Genomic DNA, 18426 nt, shown 5'->3' with positions numbered 1-18426 from the left:
CTCCCAGGGTCATGGTGAGATGGACAGTCTCTGTGTGACATGGACAGTCTCTGTGTGACATGGACAGTCACACAGTAGGAGGTTTGTATGGGCCAGGCCTACATGTGGCACACATAACTGCTACTCATATTCTCTTGGCTGGAACCCAACCACAGGCCACACCTAACCACAGGATGTGTGCCCAGAAACATGAGAAAATTAGGATTTGGTGAGCAGCTAGTGGCCTCTTCCACAAACTCCAAGTATAATGCACATTTTTCCATCCTGTGGGTGCACCTGGGGTCCTATTAACGTTTCTCTGGCTCTCTTCTTCCACCCACTTAGGCTCTCCGGCCCCGTGTTCATAAACATGTCTGTCTGTTAGCACCCAGCACCTTCCACACCATACAGTGAGGACCAGAACACCCCAGCAGTGTCATCTCCCGGTGGGAGGCCCCTGCTATTACACAGAAGCCCACAAGGACTAAAACTGCACAGCAATGTAGAGTGAGGAAAGGAATGGAGAGGAGGAAAACACTTCCTTTTATTTTTTGGTTACTCTTTTTGGGGAGCACCAAGGCAGTGTGAAAGTGTTCCCAATGTCTTTCTGAGTTTTCGGTGACACGATTCCTGCATTTTTTACATATGGCCTGCGGGATCCAGACATGAATTCATCAGGGTTGAGGTGAACATCAAATTAGGGGACATGCACAGGGCAGTAATATGAATTCAATCAGTCAGCCAATATTCACCGAGTATCTACAGTTGGGCCAGGCTCTGTGCTTACCCTATATGGTGTAAACAAAATGGACACAGTCCTGGCCCTCCCAGAGTTACAGTGCAGTGCAGGAGAGCCACACGTCAACTCTGACCCTGAGATTTTTGTTACTGAGTTGAGCATATTGTGCCTTCTTCTCTTTGGGTGAGTTATTTCCCAAGAGGCTCCTCATGCAAATAGATTACTCATAATCCCACCTCACCCCTTCACAAGGGAGAGCAGAGATACATGAATCCCAAGTCGCCACCCTCAGCCTCCCACCACATAAGTGAAGCCGTCAGAAAGGAAGGCCACTGAGATAAAACACATCAAACCAGAGGCTCTAAATTTGTGGCCTATGGCCAAACCTGGCCAGCAAATCTATTTGGTTCGCCTTATGTCGTATTGGCCTACACAGCATTTTTTAAAAGTGACTTACAATTATCTTTTTTTTAATAATTTCAATTTTTATTTTAGATTCAGGGGGTAAACATGCAGGTTTGTTACATAGGTATACTGAATGATGCCGAGGTTTGGGGACAATTGATCCCATCACCGAGGTAGTGACCATAGTACCCAAAACGTAGTTTTTCAACCCTTGTCTGCCTCCCTCCCCTCTCTAGTTAGACCCCTGATGTAGTTTAAATATAAGTCCCCGCCAAATCTCATGTTGAATTGTAATCTCCAATATTGGAAGTGGGGCCTGGGGGGAGGTGTTTGGATCATGACGGCGAATCCCTCATGAATGTCTTAGCACCATCCCTTTGGTGATGAGTGAGTTGTCTCAAGATCTGGTGTTTTAAAAGTGTGTGGCACCTCCCACTCTAACTCTCTTGCTTCTGCTCTGGTCATGTGACATGCCTGCTCCTGCTTCACCTTCTGCCACGAGTAAAAGCTTCCTAAGGCCTCCCCAGAAGCTGGGCAAATACCAGCACCATGCCTGTACAGCCTGTAGAGCCATAAGCCAATTAAACCTCTTTTCTTTATAAATTATCCAGTCTCAGGTATTACTTTAGAGCAACGCAAGAATAGCCTAACATAGCTGGGCGCAGTGGTTCATGCCTGTAATCCCAGCACTTTGGGAGGCCGAGGCAGGTGGATCACCTAAGGTCAGGGGTTCGAGACCAGCCTGGCCAACATAGTGAAATCCCATCTCTACTAAAAATACAAAAATTAGCCAGGCATGGTAGCAGGCACCTGTAATCCCAGCTACTCAGGAGGTTGAGGCAGGAGAATCGCTTGAACCCGGGAGGCGAATGTTACAGTGAGCCAAAATCATGCCACTGCACTCCAGCCTGGATGACAGAGTGAGACTCCGTCTCAAAAAAAAAAAAAAAAAAAAGAATGGCCTAACACATCCCCAGTGTCTACTGTTGCCATCTTTATGTCCATGTTTACTCAATGCTTAGCTCCCACTTATAAGTGAGAACATGCAATATATTTGGTTTTCAGTTTCTGCGTTAATCACTTAGGATAATGGCCTCCAGCTGATCCACATTGCTGCAAAGGACACGATTTCATTCTTTTTTATGACTGCGTAGTATTCCATGGTACATATGTACCACATTTTCTTTATCCAGTTCACTGTTGATGGGCACCTAAGTTGATTCCACGTCTTTACGATTGCTACACAGTAAAATTAGTTGCCAAAACATTAAAAATAGAAAGTTATACACACACATATCCCTCCATATTTCCATTTTCTTTTGAATAAAACAGAATATCTAGTGTGCAGTTCTACATGGAACATAATCTATAAGGTTTTTCATATTCTCCACCACTCCCTATTGTCCCTGACTCTGAGGTCAACAGGTATCATTTATCACTGTGCTTTTTGTAGCAAAAGAGTAAAGAGAATTATGTTTATGGCCTGCATCTGTCAAAAGTGAAAAACCGAAAACAAGATTAAAAATTGGAGAGAATCTGCCGGGCGCGGTGGCTCACACCTGTAATCCCAGCACTTTGAGAAGCCGAGGTGGGTGCATCACGAGGTCAGGAGATCGAGACCATCTTGGCTAACACGGTGAAACCCCGTCTCTACTAAAAATACAAAAAATTAGCCGGGTGCGGTGGCGGGCGCCTGTAGTCCCAGCTACTCAGGAGGCTGAGGCAAGAGAATCGCTTGAACCCGGGAGGCAGAGGTTGCAGTGAGCCAAGATCACGCCACTACACTCCAGCCTGGGTGACAGAGCGAGACTCCATCTCAAAAAAAAAAAAAAAAAAAGTTGGAGAGAACCTATATCTTTATGGAAATAAAGAATATTCCTACAAGATTGTTATGAAAAAAGTTTCTATTGAAGACACCATATGAAAAAATAAATGACTCTGCCAAGGTCAATAGTGAGAAGAAAAAATAAATGATATTTCACTTCACTTAATCACATTATCTGCCGGGCCTCTGTAGGCTGCAAAGTAGAGTAGGGGCTCTTTATAGAATAGGGGTGGGGTGGGTGGGGAGAGGGGCCAGTGAGAGAGTCTTGGGGAAGAGCAGAATTTACAGGCAGGTGGAGGAGCTGGAAAACGAGCCTGAGAAACAGCACAGCAGTAGGAGAAAAATCAAGAGCAAGTCACACCAGCAAAGCTGAAGAAGACAGAGATTAAGGATGAGCAGTTCCCATAAAAGATGGTACAGTAAAGACATGTTTACTCATTCCTTTCCTGAATATACCAAAATTAACAGTAAAATGAGTAGTAGAAAAGAAGATCTTATCTGCAATGAAAATAGAAAACGGCTACAGCCCAGATAATTGACCATAAGAAATATCTGCCAAGTGTAATGAAAATTGGAACCAAAACAAGGAAGGTCACCTGGAGCAGATCCCTTAAAATTCTTAAAGGAATTAAGAATCCTTGAAAACTAAGGGCTTGGGAGGGTCATGGATGAAGCAGAGAACACCCTTCAACAAGACCCCAGTGTGCACAGCAGCGGGGAGGCAGGGCTGATGACAGGCCAGTGTGGATGCCTCCTTTATTTTCCCCATTCCAGAGTGGAGAAAATTGCCTGGAGGGAGGCAAAGGGAGGAGGGTGGGCCCACACAACCAATTTTATTGCTGTTGAGTCAGTTAAATACAAGTAATTAAACACGAAATATCTAAATGAAATCTACCTGTAAGCCCTGACAGCCACAGGGAGCTGAGGTGCTTTTCCAAAAGTGGCGTGGAGGAAGAGGGATGCAAAAAAGAGGGAGAGAGAAGTAATCGAGCAGAGGAAATGTCAACTTTGTTCTTGGTTAGATACAACATGATGGAGTCAGAACTGCCAATTCCCTCTAAAAAAAAAAATCCCCTATCCCTTCCCTCAAATTATTTGAGAGCTAAGTTGCAAAATAAGCAAACAAATCTGAATTAATACATATGAACAAAAACCACTCCCCAATGAAAAGGGAAAAATAATAGCAAACAAAAGACAGATGATCAAAAAACACTTCAGAAAAAGTTACCCCAGCATTCTCTGTAGAATTCCAAATAAATTATGTAGCTGTCCCATTGTAAAGAACGGGCAGCAGAACTCCCCACTCCTTAAGCATGGGCTGCTTATAGTGACTTCCTTCCTAAGAGTGCAGTATGGAAGGGACAGGGAGCAAATTTACAGTGGGGAAATCTGATAAACACTACCTCAGGCAGGTGATCAAAGTCAGCATCAACAGTTATAAATCATGCTAATATGGCCAGCTGCGGTGGCTCACACCTGTAATCCCAACAATTTGGGAGGCCTAGGAGAGCGGATCACGAGGTCAGGAATTGGAGACCAGCCTGGCCAACATGCTGAAACCCCATATCTACTAAAAACAATACAAAAAAATTAGCTGGGTGTAGTGGCAGGCACCTGTAATCCCAGCTACTCAGGAGCCTGAGGCAGGAGAATCGTTTGAACCCAGGAGACGGGGGTTGCAGTGAGCCAAGATTGCACCATTGCACTCCAGCCTGGGCGACAGGGCGAGACTCCATTTCAAAAAATAAAAATTAAAAATAAAAATAAATCATAGTAATACAATGAGACGAGAATGGCACTTACCTCCAAGATCTTCCTCCCCAAAAGCCATAATCCCCGTATAATCATGAGAAAAACATCTGACAAATTCCAGTAGGGGGCATCCTATGATACTCTTTCCCAGTACTCCTCAAAACTTTGAGGTCATCAAAATCGAGGGAAGTCTGAGAAAGTGTAACAGCCAAGAGGAGCCTAGGAGACATGAAAACTAAACGTAATGTGGTATTCTGGAGGAGGCCCTGGAACAGGAAAATGACATTAGGTAAAAACTAAGGGAATCTGAATAAATTATGGACTTTAGTTAATAGTAATGTATCAACATCGCTTCCATGATTGTAACAAATGTTCCACCCTAATGTAGACATTAATAATGGGGAAACTGTGTAGGAGCTGTATGGGAATTCTCTGTACTATACGCTCAATTTTTCTGTAAGTCTAAAACTGTCCTATAAAAATAAAGCCTATTTTTAGAAAGTTATTCCAGCAAGCAGAAGAAAGATGTCAGACATATTTTTTCTATACTCACAAAAGTTAAAGAAAGCATGGACTTTTTCAAAAAAAGATACAAGGGAAAATAACAGATGCATATTTTTAAAAAGAGAGAAAAAAGTGATGTGGTAGAACTTAACTGAGAAATTGGAAACAACAGGAAAGCCAGCACAAAAATGAAAAGTTCATTATAGAAACAGCAAGAAGTCAAATACATACTATGAAAACAGATAGTACATGGAGGCCAGTCTTGAAAAAAAATCACCCAAAACAAAATGGAAATGTGCAAAGGGATAAAAGTGATTGCAGAGACGCTGATGAAAATGGATCAAGGAGATACAACAGATACATGATTGGTGTTTTGAAAAAAGAATATAACAACTGGAATGGGAAAGTATTCAAAGATATGGTTGAGTATGGGCATGGTGGCTCATGCCTGTAATCCCAGGTCTTTGGGAGGCCAAAGCAGGCAGATTATCTGAGGTCAGGAGTTCAAGATCAGCCTGGCCAACATGGTGAAACCCCATCTCTACTAAAAATACAAAAATCAGCCAGGTGTGGTGGTGCACACCTGTAATCCTAGCTACTCCAGAGGCTGAGACAGGAGAATCGCTTGAACCTGGCAGGCGGAGGTTGCAGTGAACCGAGATCACGCCACTGCACTCCAGCCTGGGTGACAGAATGAGACTGTCACAAAAAAAAGTTTATTTATTTATTTATTTATTTATTTATTTATTTTTATATATATTTATATATATTTATTTATATATTTTATATATATATATATGGTTGAAGAAAATTTCTGTCAAATAAATGAACTGAAATCTTTAGATGAAAGGGCACTCTTACGGGAAAATAATGACAAAGAACCATTAACACTGAAGCCAATCCTGGAGATCCTAAATAACAAGGATAATGTAAAGAACATGTGACAGTGGTTTCCTTCCCCAAGAGTGTGCAGAGGCTTGGGTGCAAAGGCAGAGGCTTGGGTGCAAAGGCCTATTTCTCTTCAGCCCCAGTTCACCCCACGGACCAAGGGCGGGCCTCACCATCAGGACCCAGTGGCCATGTCCTGATGCGAGCTGCGATGGTCATTGTCCTCCAGAACAGGGATGGAGAAAATATCAGCCCAGGAAGCAGCAGGATCACCAAGGGTCCAATCTCAGTTTTTGGAGACCCAGTCTGAGAGTCTGACTCCAAAGCCTCACTTTGTGCAGGACACCGACATGGAACAGGGACTCACTAGGATTCCACCTGTTCCCCAGGTGCCTGCTCGTCCCCAGGAGGAAAGCCCAGGAGATCAGGCAGCTGCACTCCTGACAGCCAGGTACCAGCAGTTTGTGACATCTGAGGATGTGGCTGTGCACCTTACTCAAGAGGAATGGAGATACCTGGACCTTGTTCAGAGGGGCCTCTACAGAGATGTGAGGTTAGAGAATTATGGGAATGTGGTCCCACCGGGCATACTTCTCCCCCTTCCCTCCACCAGATTCATAGTGTGAATTTTTGCCTGGCCCTGAGTCATACCCAGGCAAGTGCTTTCCCTGGAGAAACCTGCCTTCCTTACAGCAGGAATCTCCAAGAGATGGCCCAAGTATTACCTGCTCAGAAACTCCTTTTCCATGATTGTGAGATCCTAAACTTAACTGATGCAATAGATGCCCCCTAGGATGCCACCACTATGTAAAATCGCAGCTCCTCAAATTACCTTTGTTAAATTTCTGGTATCAGAGTCCAAGGAAGCCCTCTGCTGCAACCAGATGCACTTTGAACTCAGTTTATTCAGAAACCATGGTTGGTGGTCATCTTCTACTTGTGTTCTGAGAAACCACAAAATTCAACTTCAGTTCTTCAGTTATGATCTTGTCATATTATTTTAGAATGTGAAACATATGCCGTGTGCCCCTCCCTTTATGTAGTGAATACAACCTGCCCCTTATGGTAGCTAACTCCCTGTGAGCCCTGGGTTTTCCTCATGTTTAACACTCTGGTTTTCTCCTTCCTGAAGTCCCGGCGGCCCTCTTCAGGGTCCTACCCTCCTCCCCTTTATTCTTTGTAGCTCTGTACATATTGATGCACTTATATTGCCTTTTCTGATAAAATGTTCCTTAGTCTTTCCTTGACGGAGGGGAGAAGGGAGGACAAAGAAGTTAAATTTTATTTTGGGGCATCAAAACAAATGTCTACTTAATAACTTTGTAAACTGTAAAGTGATATATATAATTGTAGAGTACTATTAATTTTACCTAGTAATTACAGAGTGTTCAACAGTTTAAAAAAAAAAAAAAAGAATGCTGGCCAGGTGCAGTGGCTCACGACTGTAATCCCAGCACTTTGGGAGGCTGAGGCAGGAGGATGGCTTGAGACCAGGAGTTCAAGACCAATCTGAGCAACATAATGAGACACTGTCTCTATAAAAAAAAAAAAAGAAGAAGAATGCTATAGAAAACCAAGCAGAGAAGCTGGGCGTGGTGGTTCATGCCTGTAATCCCAGCACTTTGGGAGGCCGAGACGGGCAGATCACAAGGTCAGGAGATCGAGACCATCCTGGCTAACACCGTGAAACCCTGTCTCTACTAAAAATACAAAAAATCAGCCGGGCATGGCAGCGGGCGCCTGTAGTCCCAGCTACTCGGGAGGCTGAGGCAGGAGAATGGCGTGAACCTGGGAGGCAGAGCTTGCAGTGAGCCGAGATCATGCCACTGCACTGCAGCCCGGGCTGGGTGTGGTGGTGCACACCTGTAATCCCAGCTACTCCGGAGGCTGAGGCAGGAGAATTGCTTGAACCAGGGAGGCAGAGGTTGCAGTGAGTCGAGATCACGCCATTGCCCTCCAGCCTGGGCAACAAGAGCGAAACTCCATCTAAAAAAAAAAGAAAAAAGAAAAAAAGAAAAGAAAGAAAGAAAGAAAAGAAAGGAAAGAAAGAGCAAAGAAAAGAAAAGGTAGGAGAAAATCTTTGGGACCTGGGAGTCATTGAGGAATTCTTAACCATGACACCAAAAGCAGATCCTTAAAAAGAAAAAAAAAAAATTGATAAATCAGACTTCACCAAATTTGAAAAGAAAAAAACCTTTTCTCTGCAAAACCTCCCTTAAGAGGATGTAAAAGATAAGCTATGGACTGGGACAAAATATTTACAAACCACACACATACAAAAGCCTTGCATCTAGAACATATAAGGACAAGTCACAGCTGGGAGCAAGACTAAGAGGATGAGCAATGGCAGACTTGCCGGCTGCAACAATGCTCCATGAGTGAGTGCCGTTGCACGCTGGCCCCACACGTCCAAGGCAGCTCTCGTGGCCTCCAGCTGACAGTGCCACCCGGGGTCAACCCGAGGCCAGAAGGCTCAGCCTTATGCTGCAGACCCATCCTGGGCACCTCTCATGTTCCTTGTGGGAACATCTGCTTCTGCAGAAGGCAGAAAAGGTTGAGGCAGGAAGCTGTGAGGATGGAATTTAGAAAGAAGGAACCGAGAGAGTGCAGGGAAGGGAGGGAGGGAGACCCCTGCACGGCAAGGTGGTGGCCAAGCGCTCCACGGAAGAGGACTTGGGCTCTGCCCAGTCCTAGAGCATCAGATGGTGACACTCTATCTCACTGATGCTAAGGCACACTCTCATTTTATCATTTCTAACGTCAGGGTGCGCCTTATAATCAACAGGCCACAAAGAAGGTCGTAAGCCACACTCACAAGAACTAGGAAGTTAATTGTAAAATATTCCTTGTCCTCGATCATTGTGGCACACAGGATCAGACTCACCCTGCAAACACAATCACTAGGGAAGGTGCATCTCCAAGGGGAACGCCAACCTTTCCCACCACTCCCCGCCCCCAGAGAAAGCCCAAATGCAAACAGACCCAGGCCAGCTGGGCCCCTCTCCAGCTCCTGACCAGCAACTCTGGATCCCTGGGTGGGGTGCAGCTGCCCTTCCCGACTGCCACTCAGAATAACAAAGAAAGCCTGCCCACCCGCCTGAACCTGGCAGGGGAAGGGCGGTTCCGTCTGTGTAAGACACGCTGCTGCATCGCAGAAGCCTCGGCAGGGCGCTGGGCTGCAGAGTACCATGCACAACTAGGGCACCTCTCTCCCTCCCCCGCCAACACACACACACACACACACACACACACACACACACACACACGGCGCACACGGCCACAAAAGCACAGCCCCAGGCCAGGAGCACACAACTGCCCTCAAATGCTCTCACCAGCCTCCAAGGGGAGGCCACACCCACGTGACTTCAAACATCAACACTAGACTAGGATGCAACCAGGAAGCTGAGTCAGGGCCACACACCTCCTACGCCCCAATCTGTGTCCTCCCCAAACCCAGTCAACGGAGTCTGCACAGGGGCTGGCCGGGATCTTTGGGTACACAGCTGCAACTTCTGGAGGGCGTTTACGCCGTGAGCTACGAGTACTTATTGGGGTTCAGCTGGAAGGTGGCTCCCTCTGACCATCTCCCCAGGACACACACGAGCTTTCTGCCATTCTCTCTGACGGGGCAGGCCTGCTTGGCACGGGAAGTCTCTGCAGATAAGGCCGTCTGCAGTGACCTGAGAGCTCAGTGGCCTAAGGCCGTCTGCAGTGACCTGAGAGCTCAGTGGCCTAGGGGAAGCTAACCTCCAGCACTCCCCAGCCACAGAGCAAGGGGCTCTTTTCAAACTGATTTCTTACCCTTCCTAGTGCCTCAAACTAGATCCTGTTCAGACATGTTATAATAAAGTTAGTAAGAATTTATTTTGGGGCCGAAATTTTTTTAATCCATGCATAGTTTTTTCATAATATGCATTTTTCATACACTTTTTAAGACCCTCTCGTATATGTCGGACTCTCGTCTGAGTCTGAAAGACTTAGAACCAGGAGATCCAATGGTATAAGTTTTATTCTGATTCTATGAGTCCAAAACCAGAAGAATGATGTCTTAGCTCAAAGACAGAGAGTGTAAATTTTCCCTTACTTGGCCTTTTACTCTAGTCAGCCCTTCAACGGATTGGATGAGCCCCACTCACCCTGGGGAGGACAATCAGCATTACTTAGTTTACCAATTCAAATGCTAATCTCATCCAAAAACACCTTCACAGGTATATCCAGAATAATGTTTAACCAAATATTTTGGCATTCCATGGCCCAATCAAGTTGGCACATAAAATTAACTGTCACAAGTCCACCCCTTGTCAACTTGACACCCAAATGTACCTTCTGAAACCATTCTTATTCTCCAAATAAAAACAATGAGAAGGTCATAATTCCACTCAACATGATACAATCATTCTACATAGAACTGAAAATGCACTACCTCTTCCCCAGAAGAGAAGGCAAAGTCCTTAAATGATGTTTGTTCATCTCCTCGTTATCTCATAACTTAAACACTATGATGTAAAATTTAAAATAGTTAAATACTATGATATAGAGTCAACACATTTTATGTTATAAGACAGGAAATAAGAGAGGAAAGAAAACAAGGATATTTTATATATATTCATTACAAAACAAGGAGAGTACATCTGAGACCAGCCTGGGCAAAATGGTGATAACCCATTTCTATTAATAACAATTAATTTGAAAATAAAAAATAAATTTAAAAAAAAAAGAGAAGTACTTATGATAATTACAGTCTCCATTTCTGTAAGTGATCATGTGGTCATAGCTAATATTTATAACTACCTTTTTCCACTACCCATTCTGTATGTCCTTTGCCTTCAGCAAGCACCTCACTCAGCTGGTTGTGGTTCTTTATCTGGTAGAGTGAACCAAACCTCTACTGGGACTGGGCCATTAGTAGTCCTGCCTGGATTGGGCTGTTGCAGTTTTCCATTGACATTAATCACAGGCATGACAATACTAAGAGATGCTCTCAGGGGCCTCCTGTATTGCAGGCATATTCCTCCTTACCTTCATTGTGAGGTAGCAGTCCAATCTCCCCTTGGTAGACAGGATCAATCACCAACCAGCACAGTAATTCCCTTCTTTGCCTGTTGATTCAGAGATATAAGGAGTCTGAAGTGAACGGGTGGCAGTCTTAAGATCCAGTTCAATTGAATCATTTCTGTCTCTTGGTGGGAGAATTGTTCCCATTGGAACTAAGACCAGTAGACCAGCATAGCATAAGGTTTCAGAAACAGGAAGCAAAAATTTTGCTAGTGGGTCACTAGAGATAATAGTGAGTGGTGCCACTCCCTTTTCCACCCCTTGATTCCTGGACCAGTGAATCTTGGCTATGGGAGAAACAGCACCATATGATGGATGCTGATTCAGAGCACATTTAGCCCCCTGGAGAACATATTGCTGCAGCCCTGCAATATATTGCCATCTAGCTGGTGCCGTAACTGCATCTTCAAATAATCCTATCATCTTATCAAGCCCATTGGTTCATGAAACATGGTAAGACCAGTGAATTCCATGAGGATGGGCTCACTGCTACACTTCTGTTGCTGAGAAGTGAGTTCCTAAATCAGAAGCAATGCTGAGTGGAATATCATGACAATGGATAAAGCATTCTATAAGTCCACAAATGGTAATTTTGGCAGAAGCTGTGTATGTAAGGATGGAAAATTGTTATCCAGAGTAAATTTCTGTTCCAATGAGAACAAAATACTGCTTCTTCCAAGATGAAAATAGTCTAATGTAATCAATCTGCCATCAGGTAGCTGGCTGATCATGCTGGGGAATGAGGCCATATCAGGCACTCTGTGTTGGTCTCTGCTGCTGGCAGCAGGGCATTCAGCAGTGGCTGTAGCCAGGGCAGCCTTGGTTCCATGTTACTAAGCCCATGCATAATGTCCATCCTGGCCACCATGGCCACTTTATTCATGAGCCCACTAGGCAATGGCAGGGGTTCCTAGAGAATGAGGCTAACTGGTATCTACAGAATGGGTTATCCAATCAATTTATTATTTTAATAAATAACTTCTGAGATCACCCTCTAGTAAGCATTCACATGGGACACAAATATCTTCATTATTTTCCCATTCAAGAGGTCTATCCACATACCTCTTCCCCAAATTTCCTTGTCACCAATTATCCGATCATGTTCCTTCCAAGTCCCTTATCATCCATCCAAACCACTGACCACAGAACATGAATCAGAATATACTTGCACATCTGGCGTCTATCTTTTCAAGAAAAGTGAACGGGCTTAAACTGCTTAAACTTCTGCCCACTGGGCCACGTGCATGGTGCAAGCCTGTAATCCCAGCAACTCAGAACGGTGAGGCAGAGGATTGCTTGAGCCCAGGAGCTCAAGACCACCCTAGGAACATAGCTGGCACTGCCCCTATAAATTTTATAAAAGTAACCAAGGAAGAAGATGGGGGATAAATGAAAATTAACCCAGCTTGCAGCACACTCAGCATTAATCAATAGGTCAGCCTGCTCCCTGACCTGCTTCTTCATGGTTGTTTAGTGCCTATTGTCCTAAAATTATGTAGACCTTAAATTATTCCCCTAAACTATCCTATAGATAACACCTAAATATTATGAAACATTAAGATTTCCCTTTGAGCTGGGTGAGGCGGTTTGTGCCTGTCATCCTAGCAATTTGGGAGGCTGAGGTGGAAGGATTGCTTGAGCCCAGGACTTTGAGACCAGCCTGAACAATATAGTGAGACCTTGTCTCTAAAAAAAAAAAAAAAAAAAAAAAAAAAAATTCCCTTTGAGATAGTCCTTCAGGTCCTGCATTCTGAGGAAACTACTCAGCTGGGAACCCCATGGACACCAGCTGATCTGAAAGATTCCACTGACTAACCTGGTCTGAAGGGCCCCACTAACTCAGCTGGTCTGAAGGACCCCACTGACTCAACTGGTCTGAAGAATGCCATTCATTCAGCTGGTCTAAAGGACCCACTGACTCCAGTGGATCTGAAGGACCCTACTGATACCAGCTGATCTGAAGGATCCCACTGACACCAGATGATCTGAAGGACCCCACTGACACCAACTGATCTGAAAGATCCCACCGACTAAGCTAGTCTGAAGGGCCCCACTGACTCAGCTGATCTGAAGAACACCACTGACTTAGCTTATCTGAAGGACCCAATTGATATCAGCTGATCTGAAGGACTCCACTGACTTCAGCTGATCTGAAGAACCCCACTGACACCAGCTGATTGGAATGATCCCACTGACTCAGCTAGTCTGAAAGATCCCACTGACTCAGCTGATCTGAAGGACTCCACTGACTCAGCTGATCTGAAGGACTCCTCTGACTCCAGCTGATCTGAAGGACGCCACTGACTCAGCTGATCTGAAGGACTCCTCTGACTCCAGCTGATCTGAAGGACGCCACTGACTCCAGCTGATCTGAAGGACTCCACTGACTCCAGCTGATCTGAAGGACCCCACAGACACCAGCTGATCTGAAGAACCCCACTGACTTGACTGGTCTAATAGACCCCAGTAACTGAGATGGTCTGAAGGACCCAACTGACAGCAGCTGATCTAAAGGACCCCACTGACACCAGCTGATCTGAAGGACCCCAGCTGGTCTGACAGCTGGTCTCAAAGACTCAATTGATACCAGCTGATCTGAAGGACCCCACTGACTCAACTGATCTGAAGAACCCCATAATGCCAGCTGATCTGAAGGGACCCACTGACACCAGCTGGTCTAAAGGACCCCACCGACACCAGCTGGTCTGAAGGGCCCCATGAGGAGCTGACTCGCCAAAGAATGCAGTTTCCATGTCCTGAGTATTTTATCTGTCTTGTGCTGACCAATCAACGATCCCAATTCTCCAGCCTCTCATCCTCCACAATCCCCTTAAAAACCCCAGCTCAGAACTCCTAGAGGACATGAATTTGAGGATCTCCTCCCAGCTCCGCATCTGGCTGCCCATGATAATTAAATGTTTTCTCTTCTGCATCCCTGCTGTCTCAGTGTAATTGGTCTATTACTGTGCAGGAGGCATATGAACCTGTTGGTAATGTAACAAAGTGAGATCCCATCTCTTTTTATTTCTTTTTTAGATTTTGTTAAACCATAGCATTTATTGACAAATGATAATAGTGACAATAATAGTGAAAAATCATTGAAATTCTTAAGATAAACTAGTTGCTGCAATAGCTGCTCTCTTGGATTTAGACGATGTTCCTCCACAGAATCCATGCTTGAATCCGTGGTATACAATTTTTAGGTGCTTCATTCAATCAGTCCTGGTGGTATTTTGTCTTTTAGCCTTTGCATTCCAGTTACACTTTCTCTTGCACTTGGCAGGGTAGTCATATTTGTCACAGGTAGACTTCTGAAGGTGCTAGGCCTTAGAGCCACAGCAGTGGCACAACATGTGTGTCTTATCGCAATGCTTTCAAAACAATGACGTTCCCTTCATCATCTCACTTCTGCAGGGTAGACCAAAGAGACTGGAGACCTTGTCTCTTAATAAAAAATTTAAAAATATAAGTTATGTCCACTGAGAGTGCTTTCCTTCATCACCGTCCTTCAGGGATGTCACAGAAAGCGGTTGTAGTGCTGCAGCACTCTTGGGTGGTGCATATATTCATGCAGAACCAGGCCTAAGTCTTCCCTTCTGTCAACTGATCACAGGCAACTCCCCATTAAGTCATAGGGGCAATCTAGGAGACAAATGTAGTGTAGCAGTGATGGTGGCATTGGCCCGTCTGGAGCAGCCACTGTGGGAATGCTAGCTGCAGTGGGAAAGGTGAGTCCAGGGCTGCACACACTGTGAAGCCAGTGGGGGCTAGAAACATGCAGGAGCCCCGCCTCCTACTGAGTTGGCAGGGCAGGAGCCCTGGACTCCTGGGTGCAGCTACAGCCACCCAGCCATGGCTCTGGACCGGGGCATCCCTGTCCCCTCAGTGGGCCAGGAAGCCACCCTGCTCCTGCAGGCTCAGAAGTGTCTGCTCTTGCTCCCTGGCCTCTCCCCTCTCCCAGCACACACTCCAATTTGGAGCAAAGTTGAAGCTGAGCCTCGTGCTGTCACAACCCAGTGGGTATGCACATGCTCAGGGCACCACCAACATGCCAGCCCCCTCCTGCCTCAGTTCTCTCCAGACTTTGGGCACCAGTGAGCACGGGAGGGAGACCAAGGTGGGGGTGCCAAGGGAAGCTCGGTACAGGCCTCCAGGCACCCCTTAGTACAAACAGCCTGGGTGCCATGGGTGGCATATTGATGGTGGCAGGAGGCAGACAGGCTCCTGGGTGAAAAGGGGTGGGTCTCTGATGAAACCCCACCTTCAGGCCAGGGATGTCCTGAAGCCTAGGGGCCAGGCTGCCAATTCTGGGTGGAGTCCATGGCCTGGAGTGAGAACTTATGGTGCTTTTTCCAGGCCCACCCATAGCCACCCATGGACAAATCAGCACATATTTCCTCCCTTCTGAGCCCATAAAGCCTGGACTCAGCCAGATGTGAACAGGTGTTGGGACTACCAGCTGCAGAAAGGGGCTACCCACTACAGGTCTCCTCTCTGCTGAGAGCTGGACAGCCGTTGGGCCAACCTACCCGCTGAAAGGAGCTACCCACCATGGGTCTCCTCTCCACTGAGAGCTGGACACTCATCAGGATGACCCACCCACCTGTGGAAAGGACCTACCCACTACAGGTCTCCTGAGAGCTGTTCTATCACTCATTGAAGCTCCTCTCCACCTTGCTTACCCTCCAGTTGTCTGCATACCTCATTTTTCCTGGATGCAGCACAAGAACTCAGGACCTGCTGAATGGTGGGACTGAAAGGGCTGTAACACAAATAGGCCTGAAACATGGTCCCCTGCTTGCCACACTGTGGGTGACAAAAAGGAGAGAAGAGCTGTGGGGCCCTCCAGGGAGCCCAGACCTAGGGGCTCCATGAGCCAGGGCTGTGACACCCTCTTTGGGGCTCTACGGTTCCTGGTGTCTCCAAGCTTCTGGACACCACCATGTTCCCCTTGTCCAGACATGTGTGGTATAGCTGGTCCAGCTGCAGCCTTGCATGGAGCCAGCACCTAAAGCTGCCGCCTGCCCTGCCGCAGCAACCTGCATGCCTGACTGTGTGCAGTGGCTAGACCCCACACTCACTCGCTCACATATCCCCTGCCACTCTGCACCTGGCTCACCCTTGGCAGGTGTGGGATCCGGGCCAGCAGCGTGAGCTGACCACAGCCTGCCAGGCCAAGTGGGCAGAACAAGCCCCGTGGGCATGAGCAATACTCGGGTAGAAGGCGCCGCCAGCCACAGAGGTTTCCAGTGGGCAAAGTGACACCCCAAGGATCCCGTGACAACAGAAGGCGGGACCGTGGACATTTGGACCACTTCTCTTTTTTTTTTGAGACAGTTTCACTCTTGTTCCCAGGCTGGAGTGCAATGACACAGTCTCGGCTCACCAAAACCTCTGCCTCCCGGGTTCAAGGGATTCTCCTGCCTCAGTCTCTCCAGTAGCTGGGATTACAGGCATGCGCCACCACGCCCGGCTAATTTTGTATTTTTAGTAGAGATGGGGTTTCTCCATGTTGGTCAGGCTGGTCTCTAACTCCCAACCTCAGGTGATCCACCCACCTCAGCCTCCCAAAATGCTGGGATTACAGGTGTGAGCCACCACGCCCAGCCTGCCACTTCTTCATGTAACTTACTTGTGCCTTCACAGCCTGCTCAGCCCAACTGAAGTATATACCACTTCCATTTGGTGGTGGAGTTGTGCTGTGTATGCCCAACTTTATGGCTTGGTGGGTCAGGCAACACTCAGCTCATCACGGGCAGCTCAGGTTGCATAGTAACTTGGCGGCCCATGGTTAAGTGTTCAGTCTCTATGGAGACTCAGTATCAGGCTAAGAGCTGTTTCTTTTTCTTTTTTTTTTTTTCCTGCAGTTTAAATTCAATAAGAGGCCGGGAGCGGTGGCTCATGCCTGTAATTCCAGCACTTTGGGAGGCCGAGGTGGGCGGATCACAAGGTCAGGAGATCGAGACCATCCTGGCTAACACGGTGAAACCTCATCTCTACTGAAAATACAAAAAAAAAAAAAAAAAATTAGCTGGGCGTGGTGGCGGGCGCCTGTAGTCCCAGCTACTCGGGAGGCTGAGGCAGGAGAATGGCATGAACCCCGGAGGCGGAGCTTGTAGTGAGCCGAGATTGCACCACTGCACTCCAGCCTGGGTGACAGAGCGAGACTCCGTCTCAAAATAAAAATAAAATAAAATAAATAAATAAATAAATAAATTCAGTAAGAGTTGTGTCTTAAAAGCAGAGTAGGCTGGGTGCAGTGACTCATGCCTGCAATCCCAGCACTTTGGATGGATGAGGCAGGTGGATTATTTGAGCCCAGGAGTTCAAGACCAGCCTGGACAACATGGCAAAACCCCATCTCTACTAAAAAAAAAAAAAAAAAAAAAATTAACTGAGCATGATGGTGCATGCCTGTAGTCCCAGCTCCTCAATGGGGGGCTGAGGCAGGAGGATCGCCTATACCTTGGGAGGTCGAGGCTGCAGTGAACCATGATCATGCCACTGCACTCTAGCCTGGATGACAGAGTGAGACTCTGTCTCAAAAAAAAAAAAAAAAAAAAAAAAAGCAGAGTAATTATCCACCAAGGTTGGCAGGGCTTTGCTCCAAATCCTAAGGACTTGCATTGAGATTCACCTATAGGGGCCTGCCAAAGGTTCCAAACAATATCCCTTTCTCCACCGACACTTCAAGCATCACTGGGTCTGCTAGATCACATGGCCCAAGTGATAGAGCAGCTTGCACAGCAGCCTGGACCTGTTGCAAAGCCTTCTCTTGTTCTGGGCCCCTCTAAAAGCTACCAGCTTTTTGGGTCACTCAGTAAATGGGCTGGAGTGACACACCCAAATAAGGAATTTGTTACCTCTAAGATCCAGAGAAGATCACTAGGTGTTGTGCCTCTTTTGGTTGTAGGAGGGGCCAGATGCAACAACTTATCCTTCACTATAGAAGGGATATCTCAACATGACCCACACCACTGGACCCCTACAAATTTCACTAAAGTAGAGATCCTTAAATTTTTGTCAGATTTATTTCCCACTCTCTGATACACAAATTTCTTATGAATAAGTCTAGAATAGGCTGGGCGCGGTGGCTCACGCCTGTAATCCCAGCACTTTGGGAGGCCAAGGTGGGCAGACCACAAGGTCAGGAGTTCAAGATCAGGCTGGCCAATATGGTGAAACCCCGTCTCTACTAAAAATACAAAAATTAGCCGGGCATGGTGGCGGGTGCCTGTAGTCCCAGTTACTCAGGAGGCTGAGGCAGAAGAATCGCTTG

General features: G+C 46.4%; 1 pseudogene; it reads left to right on the top strand.

Moving 5' to 3' along the window:
• The first annotated feature begins 6328 nt into the window (after nt 1–6328).
• LOC129009902 (zinc finger protein 311-like) lies at nt 6329–6856 on the top strand (annotated as a pseudogene).
• The last annotated feature ends 11570 nt before the right edge of the window (nt 6857–18426 follow it).

This window comes from Pongo pygmaeus, chromosome 10 (assembly GCF_028885625.2).
Source record: "Pongo pygmaeus isolate AG05252 chromosome 10, NHGRI_mPonPyg2-v2.0_pri, whole genome shotgun sequence".
NCBI classification, from domain to species: Eukaryota; Metazoa; Chordata; class Mammalia; order Primates; family Hominidae; genus Pongo; species Pongo pygmaeus.
Note: the sequence above shows the minus strand (reverse complement) of the source record. Positions and strands in the feature narration are given on the sequence as shown.